Source organism: Populus euphratica, unplaced genomic scaffold (assembly GCF_000495115.2).
Source record: "Populus euphratica unplaced genomic scaffold, PopEup_1.0 scaffold306.1, whole genome shotgun sequence".
In the NCBI taxonomy this organism is placed as follows: domain Eukaryota; kingdom Viridiplantae; phylum Streptophyta; class Magnoliopsida; order Malpighiales; family Salicaceae; genus Populus; species Populus euphratica.
Genome location: NW_011500191.1, coordinates 234,013 through 245,047, shown reverse-complemented (window position 1 = coordinate 245,047; position 11,035 = coordinate 234,013).

Below are 11,035 nucleotides of genomic sequence, written 5' to 3'. Positions count from 1 at the left end.
TAGTAGTAGTAGTAGTAGTAGTAGTAGTAGTAATAATAATAATAATAATAATAATAATAATAATAATAAAGAAAGAGAAGGAGAAGAAAAAGAAGATGAGAACTTGGAGATGGAATATTAGTGTAAGGATTAAACAATGATAATAACAAATGTCAAGGTTAGAGGTTCCACTAATGGTATGTCAAACAAGTATAGTATAAACGCTTATTATTCAATTGGAAACCACACAAAAGGAGGTTCCAATCAGATTATAGATTGTTAACATGATTACACTATTCATCTTATTCGATTAATGCTAGTACTTATAAATCTCGTCAAGCATTCATGATTATAACTTATGTTAACAACAAATCAAGTTCCTTTCATAGCTCAGGTGTCGGTTATACCATACACTATGGGCTATGAAAGTGCCAAGCATTTGTTGTACCAAGTGTTATACAACATAAATCAAGATTAGTCATTTAACAAGCAAAGTATTAAAGAGTGAACAAGATAACAAATATAAAACATGTTAGTATTAAACATTAAAATCCATATTAAATAAAACATGTTAGTATCAAACATTAAAGTCCATATTAAATTTATACTATACTTATTCTTACACCATTAGTGTAACCTTTTCACCTTGACATAATAAACTTAGCTGGACATAATGAAAGAAAGAAAAATAAATAAACAAAATAAGAACGTAAATAAGATAAAAGTTAACAAACAAAATAAGAACATAAAAGTTAACTAAGTAAAGAAAAGGAAATGAAAGGCATAAACTTGATATTAATGAAAGCAAAGCATAAACATTACAAAAAATACAAAGAGAGAAAGCAAGAGCATGATCTTGATCTGGACACCAAGATGCCTAAATGCATGGCAAATGCCTCCTTTTATAGGCTAAAATTGAGAACTATTGATTTGATGACTAATTGATGAGTGGGTGGCCAACTCTTGACTTGGTGACAATCCTTATCTTCTCTCGTCTGCCCAAAACGTCATTGATAACGTCAAAATTGGAGCCATTTGAAAACATGAAAGTTGTAGGCAATTGTCTTAGCTTTCTTGTGTAAAACATTCAACTCATTTTGACTTCTAGAACTCCAGATATGGTCAAAATACTGAATAGTGCTTGGGCTGGAGGACAGATTCGAGCTTCTTTGTTGTTGCAATAATTTGGACTTGAAAATGGCCTTTTTAGATCTTGGGCTCCATATGAAAGTTGTAGGCCTATGTATTACCTTTCCATCCATATAAAGTAGACCTAAATATGAGATCTATAGCTCCAGATATGACCCAATTACCGAACAGTGTTCCAGTTTGGATTGCACCGACATCTCTTTTCTGAGTTTGGCCATCTCTTTATCCTTTCAATTTCAGTTCTTAAATTCATCAATCAATCCTTTCATTTATGAGATAGGCCTGCATTTAAAATGAACATTTACCACAAATTAAAGGTATCTTATATTATTAGATACGTTATTATAAAACATGCTTTAGTTAAGGAGTTATTGATACTTCGAGTGCAAAATGATGAAATAAAACCTTAATAAAAATGCACTTTTAAGTACTAATCAACGTCTAACATAAATGAAGTCCAAGGTATTATCTCTTATCTTGGAAATGACTCTGTTATGGTCGACAATGGTCAGGGCTTGCCTATCACTGGTATTGGACACGTTACTATTTCCACTACCAATCTCAAGCTAAATGATGTTCTTGTGGTTCCTACAATTAAGAAGAAACTATTATCTGTATCTCAATTTATAAGAGACAATAACTACTGTTTTCTATTTTATCCATAAGATTTTTTTCTTAAGGACATGAAGACGAAGCAGGTAATTCTTAAAGGTTTCATGAAGGATGAGTTATATCCAATCAATCTACAGTAATTCTCCACACTTCTAGTTAGTTTTTTAGCAAATAAAGTGTCCAGCAACTATGACATGCACGACTTGGCCATCCTTAAGCTAGAATTCTCAAAAATTTATGTTTACCATCTATAGATAAACAAAATATTTTCTGTGAAAGCTATGTTTTGGGAAAATCAACAAAGTTACTATTTGAATCTAGAAAATCATATGCTACCTCTTTTCTGTATACACTGCATTCAGATGTCTGGGGTCCTGCATCTATCCCTTCTTATGATGGAAACCGATTCTATTTAATTATTGTTGATGAGTATTCCCGGCATATATGGTTTTTTCTTATCAATCGAGAATCTAAAGTAGCAACAATATTTCCTTCATTTCTTAAGGAAATGGAAACACAGTTTGATACTCATGTTAAAATATTTCAAAGTGATGGAGGTGGCGAGTTTGTTAATCAAAGTCTGCAGAATCTTTTCAAAACTAATGGCATGATTCATAAAATTTCATGTTTAGGAACACCAGAACTAAATGGATTAGCTGAAGGACATCATCGACATATTGTAGACATGACATGACCAAAAGATTGATGTCTTCTCCCAAGTGTAGGAGTGTCGAAGTAATAAATAATCCGGCAAGACCGGGGTCGAACCACAGAGAGGTTAATTATATAAATTATAAACAACAATTATAAACAACAACAATAGTAATAACAATAACAACAACAACAACAATACTAATAGTAGTAGTAGTAGTAGTAGTAATAATAATAATAAAGAGTAATAAGACGAAGAAGAAGAAGAAGTTGATGAGAACTTTGAGATGGATGATCAATGTAAGGGTTAAACAATGATAATAAAAAATGTCAAGGTTAGAGGATCCACTAATGATATGTCAAACAAGTATAGTATAAACTCTTATTATTTAATTGGAAACCACACACAAAGGAGGTTCCAATCAGATTATAAATTGTTAACATGATTATATTAGTTATCTCATTTGATTAATGCTAATACTTGTAAATATTGTCCGGCATTCATGATTATAACTTATCTTAATGACACGACGAAATGATTGATGTCTTCTCCCAAGTGCAGGAGTGTCGAAGTAATAAATAATCCGGTAAGACCGGGGTCGAACCGCAAGGAGGTTAATTGTACAAATTATAAATAACAATAATACAACAATAACAACAACAACAACAACAATAATAATAATAATAGTAATAACAGCAATAATAATAATAATAATAATAATAATAATAATAATAATAATAATCATAATAAAGAAGATGAGAACTTTGAGATGAAATATTAATGTAATGATTAAACAATGATAATAACAAATGTCAAGGTTAGAAGATCCACTAATGGTATGTCAAACAAGTATAGTATAAACTCTTATTAGTCAATTGAAAACCACACACAAAGGAGGTTCCAATCAGATTATAAATTGTTAACATTATTACATTAGTCATCTTATTCAATTAATGCTAATAATTGTAAATCTCGTCAAGCATTCATGATTATAACTTATGTTAACAACAAATCAAGTTCCTTTCATAGCTCAGGTGTCGGTTATACCATACAATATGGGCTATGAGAGTGCCAAGCATTTGTTGTATCAAGTGTTATACAACATAAATCAAGATTAGTCATTTAACAAGCAAAGTATTAAAGAGTGAACAAGATAACAAATATAAAACATGTTAGTATTAAACATTAAAATCCATATTAAGTTTATACTATACTTATTCTTACACTATTAGTGTAATCTTTTCACCCTGACATAATAAACTTAGCTAGACATAATGAAAGAAAGAAAAATAGATAAACAAAATAAGAACATAAATAAGATAAAAGTTAACTAAGTAAAGGAAAGGAAATGAAAGGCATAAACTTCATATTAATGAAAACAAAGTATAAACATTACAAAAAATACGAAGAGAGAAAGTAAGAGCATGATCTTGATATGGAGACCAAGATGCCTAAATGCATGGCAAATGCCTCCTTTTATAGGCCAAAAATTGGAACTATTGATTTGATGACTAATTGATGAGTGGGTGGCCAACTCTTGACTTGGTGACAATCCTTATCTTCTCTTGTCTACCCAAAACGTCATTGATAATGTCAAAATTAGAGCCACTCAAAAACATAAAAGTTGTAGGAAATTGTCTCAGCTTTCTTGTGTAAAACATTCAGCTCATTTCGACTTTTAGAACTCCAAATATGGGCAAAATACTGAACAGTGCTCGAGCTGGAGGATAGATTCAGGCTTCTTTATTGTTGCAACAATTTGGACTTGAAAATGACCTTTTTAGATCTTGGGCTCCATATGAAAGTTGTAGGCCTATGTCTTACCTTTCCATCCATATAAAGTAGACCTAAATCTGAGATCTATAGCTCCAGATATGACCTAATTACTGAACAATGTTTAGGTTTATATTGCACCGACATCTCTTTTCTAAGTTTGGCCATCTCTTTATCCTTTCAATTTCAGTTCTTAAATTCATCATTCAATCCTTTCATTTATATGATAGGCCTGCATTTAAAATAAACATTTACCATAAATTAAATGTATCTTATATTGTTAGATATATTATTATAAAACATGCTTTAGTTAAGGAGTTATTGATACTTCAAGTGCAAAATAATGATATAAAACCTTGATAAAAATACACTTTTAAGTACTAATCACACCCCCCAACCAGCTTATTACTAGTCCCTAGTAATCAAAGCGTTAAAATAGAAAAATACTTTGCAAATTCCATAAAGCAAGATATTCATCATTTAACTTCCATTAATCTATCAAGATAAACAAACTCTCATTAAATTTATATATCTGCTCAATACCTCTTAACAAGATATTCATAAACCTTTCTTTTGTGCTCAATGTATCAACACATAATTATGGGGTTGTTCTTGGAAGAAAACAAAATTTTTGTTCTAATGTTTAAGGTTAACTTCCTTGGGTTGAGATTATTATTTTTGTCTTCTTCTTTTTTCTTTTTTCTTTTAATATATATACATATAATTTAAAACACCATGCATCTTTAACCTATGTAACGAGCTCTCGGCTAATGACTCCCAGACCAGTTGCTCTTAAGGCATTGGGTGTTGAGACACCCTTACGAGCTTAGTAACTCGGGTAGCAGATACTGATATGTAGATAGTGCAATGTTTGATTCCCTTAAACTTTTCTCCTTAACCCATGTAACAAGCGTTGGGCCAATAGCTCCCAAGTCAGTTGACTTTAGGGTATTAGGTGTTAAAACACCCCTTCGGGCTTAATTGGTTAGGTTAGGGAGGCTACGAAACCAAACTTATCTAAATTTTTATTATTATCATTTTTTTCTTTTTTTTTAATTATATACTATCCCTTTCCCTTAATTGTTACCTTTAACAAAAGAACATAAATAATGTAATAATCCAATATGCAACCCACAATCATATGTTAGTATGTGTGTGTGTAAATTAAGGTTTAAGAATACATGTTGAATAAGTATATGAGCATAATTAAGTGATAGTAATGCGAGAGTTTGTAAACCTGAATATTTCAAGAAGTATTATGATAGACCTTATTAAGAATGTTTACTAAAATGCGTCTTAAGAGTCATAAAAAGATCTCCTTTACTCTGCCATCATAGTAACAATAATTTTGCACATGCTTTATAAAATAGAAAACATATTTAGTTTTTTTTTTTTTTAGCTACTACCCTCTCCCCCCAACCAAAACGAAACATTGTCCTCAATGTTCTAAGGTAGAAAGATAGAGTATAGAAGATATCACCTGAAATAACGAACACTAACAAACCTGAAACACACTGAAACAAATATAAGAAACAATAAAACACAATAATAAAACCAAAAGACACAAAGATTCACAAATGAAGGCTTAAATCTAATTTAAGCTTTTTACGGCTTTTCTTAGATGACCAATTTATGCGACTCATGGAGGGATCAATCACATGAATGAAAGATTGTAGTTGGTCAATCAATTGTTCACCAGTAGCAGCAGAGATTATGATTTGTCGTGCAGAAGATATTAGAAATTCCTGTTCCACAGCATGATCAAGAAAAGACAACAACTTATCATAATAACCATTAACATTTAACAAACCTATGGGTTTATGGTGAATGTGCAATTGGGCCCTAGAGGAAATATGAAAGATCTCTTCCAATGTGCCTAGACCACCTGGTAAAGTAATGAAGGCATCAGCATAGTCAAACATTATATTCATTCAAGTAGACATTATGGAGACCTGTAGTTCCTCTCCAATTATTTTTCCAATGGTGTCCCCTTGTGCTAAAGCTTCGGGGACGACCCCCAAAACTTGACTACCTCCTAAAAATACAGCTATTGACACACCTCCCATTAACCCAAGACTGCCTCCCCCATACACTAAATGAATCTTTCTCTCAGCTAGCACCTGACCAAGATGATTTGTTGATTCTAAAAACTCATTTTCTTTCCCAGGACTAGATCCACCGAAAACACAAATACTTTTTATTTGATGACTTGAGGAACTTGCCATTTCTACACACTTCTATATTTGATGAATGTATGGATTGAGTGGAAATGAAGGGAAGGAAGAGAGGATTTAATAGATGAGAAATTAAAAGGGCAATCATACCACCTATATGTAGGCTAGCTGGAGTCTCACACACACACACTCTCTCTCTCTCTATTTATTTATTTATTTTTGAAAAAAACATGTGTATGTACAAGTAGTTGTGATTGTGGCTCACATCTTCCCTTGGTTTTACGTCCAAGAACGGCTTAAACACCCTCTATGGGTCGGGGATAGGCTTCCTATCCAGTTTTCTTAAAAACTGGCAAACAAGGTCTTTTTTAGTCAGATTCCCAAGACTATGTCAAGCATGTTTTTTTTGAAAATGGGTTCATAAGTCATGAATTGCACGATACTTATCTCGACTATGATGAGACTTAAGAGTTAATAGAAGATTATCTAAAGACTCTCTGTGTTTTGAAATAAATCCCATCTTTTGACAATTTTCACAGTTTTTGCGGAATGCATGTGACTTCTTGAATATGGTGGGCCAGTAAAATCTACTCTTTAAGATTTCTACAATCCTTTTTTTTTGATGATAAATGATCCCCACGTGCCTTAGAGTGACAAAATTTAATGACATTACTTACCTCGTTATCGGGAAAGCATCTTTGAATATTTGATCAGGACGATAATTGAATAAGTAAAGGTCATCCCAATAAAAATTTTGCATGTTGCTCAAAAATTTTCTTTTTTCTTCGATACTCTAGTGAGCTGGCAAAAATCCTGAAGCAAGAAAATTGATATTTTTAGCAAACCAAGGCATTGAACTAAGAGAAAGTAGAGATTCATTAGGAAAGTAATCATCAATTGGTGTGATGTCGGGTGTCGAATCTGTTGTCACTTTTGATAAAAGATCCGCATCAACATTTTTGGTGCCTTTTTCATCCTCGATTTCTTCTTGATTAGTCATGGTATGAGAAAATGGAAGTGTGATGGCTTCCTGATTGGTCATGGCATGAGGAAATGGAAGTGCTGGCAGGGAATCAGTCTTTTCCTTGCAATATTCAGATTCAACCCCTTTCTTACCCTTAGAGATTGACTCATCATCTTTCTCACAAGGTTCAAGAGTGGGTTTTTTAATAACCTTACCACTGCGAAGAGTGATGACTGATTTGACTTGATCCATATGTTGACTTCCATAACTACTTGCATTTGCATTGTATTGACTCTTGGAATTTTGCTATGGTTGAGATGGAAACTTACCTTTCTCTTGAAAACTAAGAGCAGATATGAATTTTGCAAGAGTATCTTGAAAATCTGTTATGCTTTGAGCAAGTTGAGTGTTGATTGTCTCTTGCTTTTGAATGAATGTATACAAAGTTTCCTCAAAATTTCCTCTAGGAGGTGGAGCATAAGGAGGTGCATATCCATAAGAATTTTGGAAATTATGGTGTACTTGAAACGGTGGTTGTGAAGTTTGTACATTGTTATTATCACTCTTCCAACTAAAATTTGGGTGATTTCTCCAACCAGGGTTGTATGTTTGCGAGTATGGGTTATGGTTGGGCCTTTGGAAACTGTTTAAAGCATGGGCTTGTTCATGGAGACATTTCTTAAAAGAAGGCAAGGTTGGACAGTCGTTGGTTGAGTGTACATTTGTTTCACAGATTTGACACACAATGTTTTCAACAGATTTTAATTGACCACTCTTTTTCAATTCTAGTGCCTCGACTTTTCTAGCTAAAGATACAAACTTAGCTTGGAGGTCATGATCTTCCCTAAGGTTGTACATACCTCCACTAGATGTATGAGGTTGAGTTTTACTCGGTGCCTCATAAGTACCCGCAGTGTCCCAATTTTGAGCATTTTCAGCTAACAAGTCTAAGTACTCCATTGCTTCATCAGGATCTTTATCTTCAAAAGTTCCATTGCACATCAATTCAACCATTTGCCTATCTCTAGGTGTTAACCCTTCATAGAAATGTGAAACCAATCTCCATGTTTTAAAACCATGTTGAGGGCAAGTACTAAGAAAGTCTCAATACCTATCCCAACATTGGTAAAATGTTTCTCCTGGTTTTTGAGTGAAAGTGGTGATTTGTTTTTTGAAAGAATTTGTTCTATGAGATGGAAAAAACTTCTTTAAAAACTATTGTTGCATTTCATCCCAAGCACGAATGGATCCTGGTCTTAAATTTTGTAGCCATGTTTTAGCTTTATCTTTTAATGAAAAAGGAAAAAGCTTTAATTTGATGGTGTTCATGCTACAATTTAAATTATTATATGTGTTGGAGACCTCCTCAAATTCCCTTAAATGCAAGTATGGATTTTCCAATTCTAAACCATGAAAAGAAGGTAAAAGTTGAACAATGCCTGGCTTAAAATTAAAATGAGATGCATCGGGAGGAAAAACTATGCATGATGGTGCACTTGTTCTTGTGGGATTCATGTGGTCTCTAAGTGTTCTAGCATGGTTATTTTCATTATGAAGTGATTGATTATCTTCTTCGGCCATATTTTCTGAAAATGATGAGGATACCTTACAAAGTCTACCACTTGATGTACGTGACCATACTCTCATGCAAGTGTAGGAATAAAATAAAAGAAAGAAGAAATAAAAGAACAGAAATAAAGTTATATACAAGAAAAGTGAAAAGAGAAAATAAAATAACTACTATAATTTATACAAGAACTTACCTCCCCGGCAACGACGCCAAAAACTTGACACGACTAAAAGATTGATGTCTTCTCCTAAGTGTAGGAGTGTCGAAGTAATAAATAACCCGACAAGACCGGGGTCGAACCACAGGGAGGTTAATTGTATAAATTATAGATGACAATAATAATAACAACAACAACAACAACAATAATAATAACAATAATAGTAGTAGTAGTAGTAGTAGTAGTAGTAGTAATACTAATAATAATAATAGTAATAATAATAAAGAAAAAGAAGGAGAAGAAGAAAAAGAAGATGAGAACTTGGAGATGGAATATTAATGTAAGGATTAAACAATGCTAATAACAAATGTCAAGGTTAAAGGTTCTACTAATGGTATGTCAAACAAGTATAGTATAAACTCTTATTATTCAATGGGAAACCATACACAAAGGAGGTTCCAATCTGATTATAGATTGTTAATATGATTACATTAGTCATCTTATTCGATTAATGCTACTACTTGTAAATCTCGTCAAGCATTCATGATTATAACTTATGTTAACAATAAATCAAGTTCTTTCATAGCTCAGGTGTCGATTATACCATACAGTATGGGTTATGAAAGTGCCAAGCATTTGTTGTACCAAGTGTTATACAAAATAAATCAAGATTAGTCATTTAACAAGCAAAGTATTAAAGAGTGAACAAGATAACACATACAAAACATGTTAGTATCAAACATTAAAGTCCATATTAAGTTTACACTATACTTATTCTTACACCATTAGTGTAACCTTTTCACCTTGACATAATAAACTTAGGTAAACATAATAAAAGAAAGAAAAATAAATAAACAAAACAAGAACATAAACAAGATAAAAGTTAACTAAGTAAAGGAAAGGAAATGAAAGGCATAAACTTGATATTAATGAAAGCAAAGCATAATCAATATAAAAAAAATACAAAGAGAGAAAGCAAAAGCATGATCTTGATCTGGAGACCAAAATGCCTAAATGCATGGCAAATGCCTCCTTTTATAGGCCAAAATTGGGAACTATTGATTTGATGACTCATTAATGAGTGGGTGACCAACTCTTGACTTAGTGACAATCTTTATCTTCTCTTGTCTGCTCAAAACGTCATTGATAACGTCAAAATTAGAGCCACTTGAAACATAAAAGTTATAGGAAATTATCTCAGCTTTCTTGTGTAAAAAACTTTAGCTCATTTGGATTTCTAAAACTCCAGATATGGGCTAAACACTGAACAGTACTCGGGCTGCAAGACAGATTCGGGCTTCTTTGTTGTTGCTACAATTTGGACTTGAAAATGGCCTTTTTAGATCTTAGGCTCCATATTAAAGTTGTAGGCTTATGTCTTACCTTTCCATCCATATAAAATAGACCTAAATATGAGATCTACAGCTCCAAATATGACCCAATTACCAAACAGTGTTCCAGTTTGGATTGCACGGACATCTCTTTTCTAAGTTTGGTCATCTCTTTATCCTTTTAATTTCAATTCTTAAATTCATCAATCAATCATTTTATTTATGTGATAGGCCTATTGATTAGTACTTAAAAGTGCATTTTTATCATGGTTTTATATCATTATTTTGCACTTGAAGTATCAATAACTCCTTAACTAAAGCATGTTTATAATAATATATCTAATAATATAAGATACCTTTAATTTATGATAAATGTTCATTTTAAATGCAGGCCTATCACATAAATGAAAGGATTGATTGATGAATTTAAGAACTTAAATTTAAAGGACAAAGAGATGGCTAAACTTCGAAAAGAGATGTCGGTGCAATCCAAACCGGAACACTGTTCGGTAATTGGGTCTTATCTGGAGCTATAGATCTCAGATTTAGGTCTACTTTATATGGATGGAAAGGTAAGATATAGGCCTATAACTTTCATATGGATCCTAAGATCTAAAAAGGCCATTTTCAAGTCCAAATTGTTGCAACAACAAAGAAGCCCAAAGTTGTCCTCC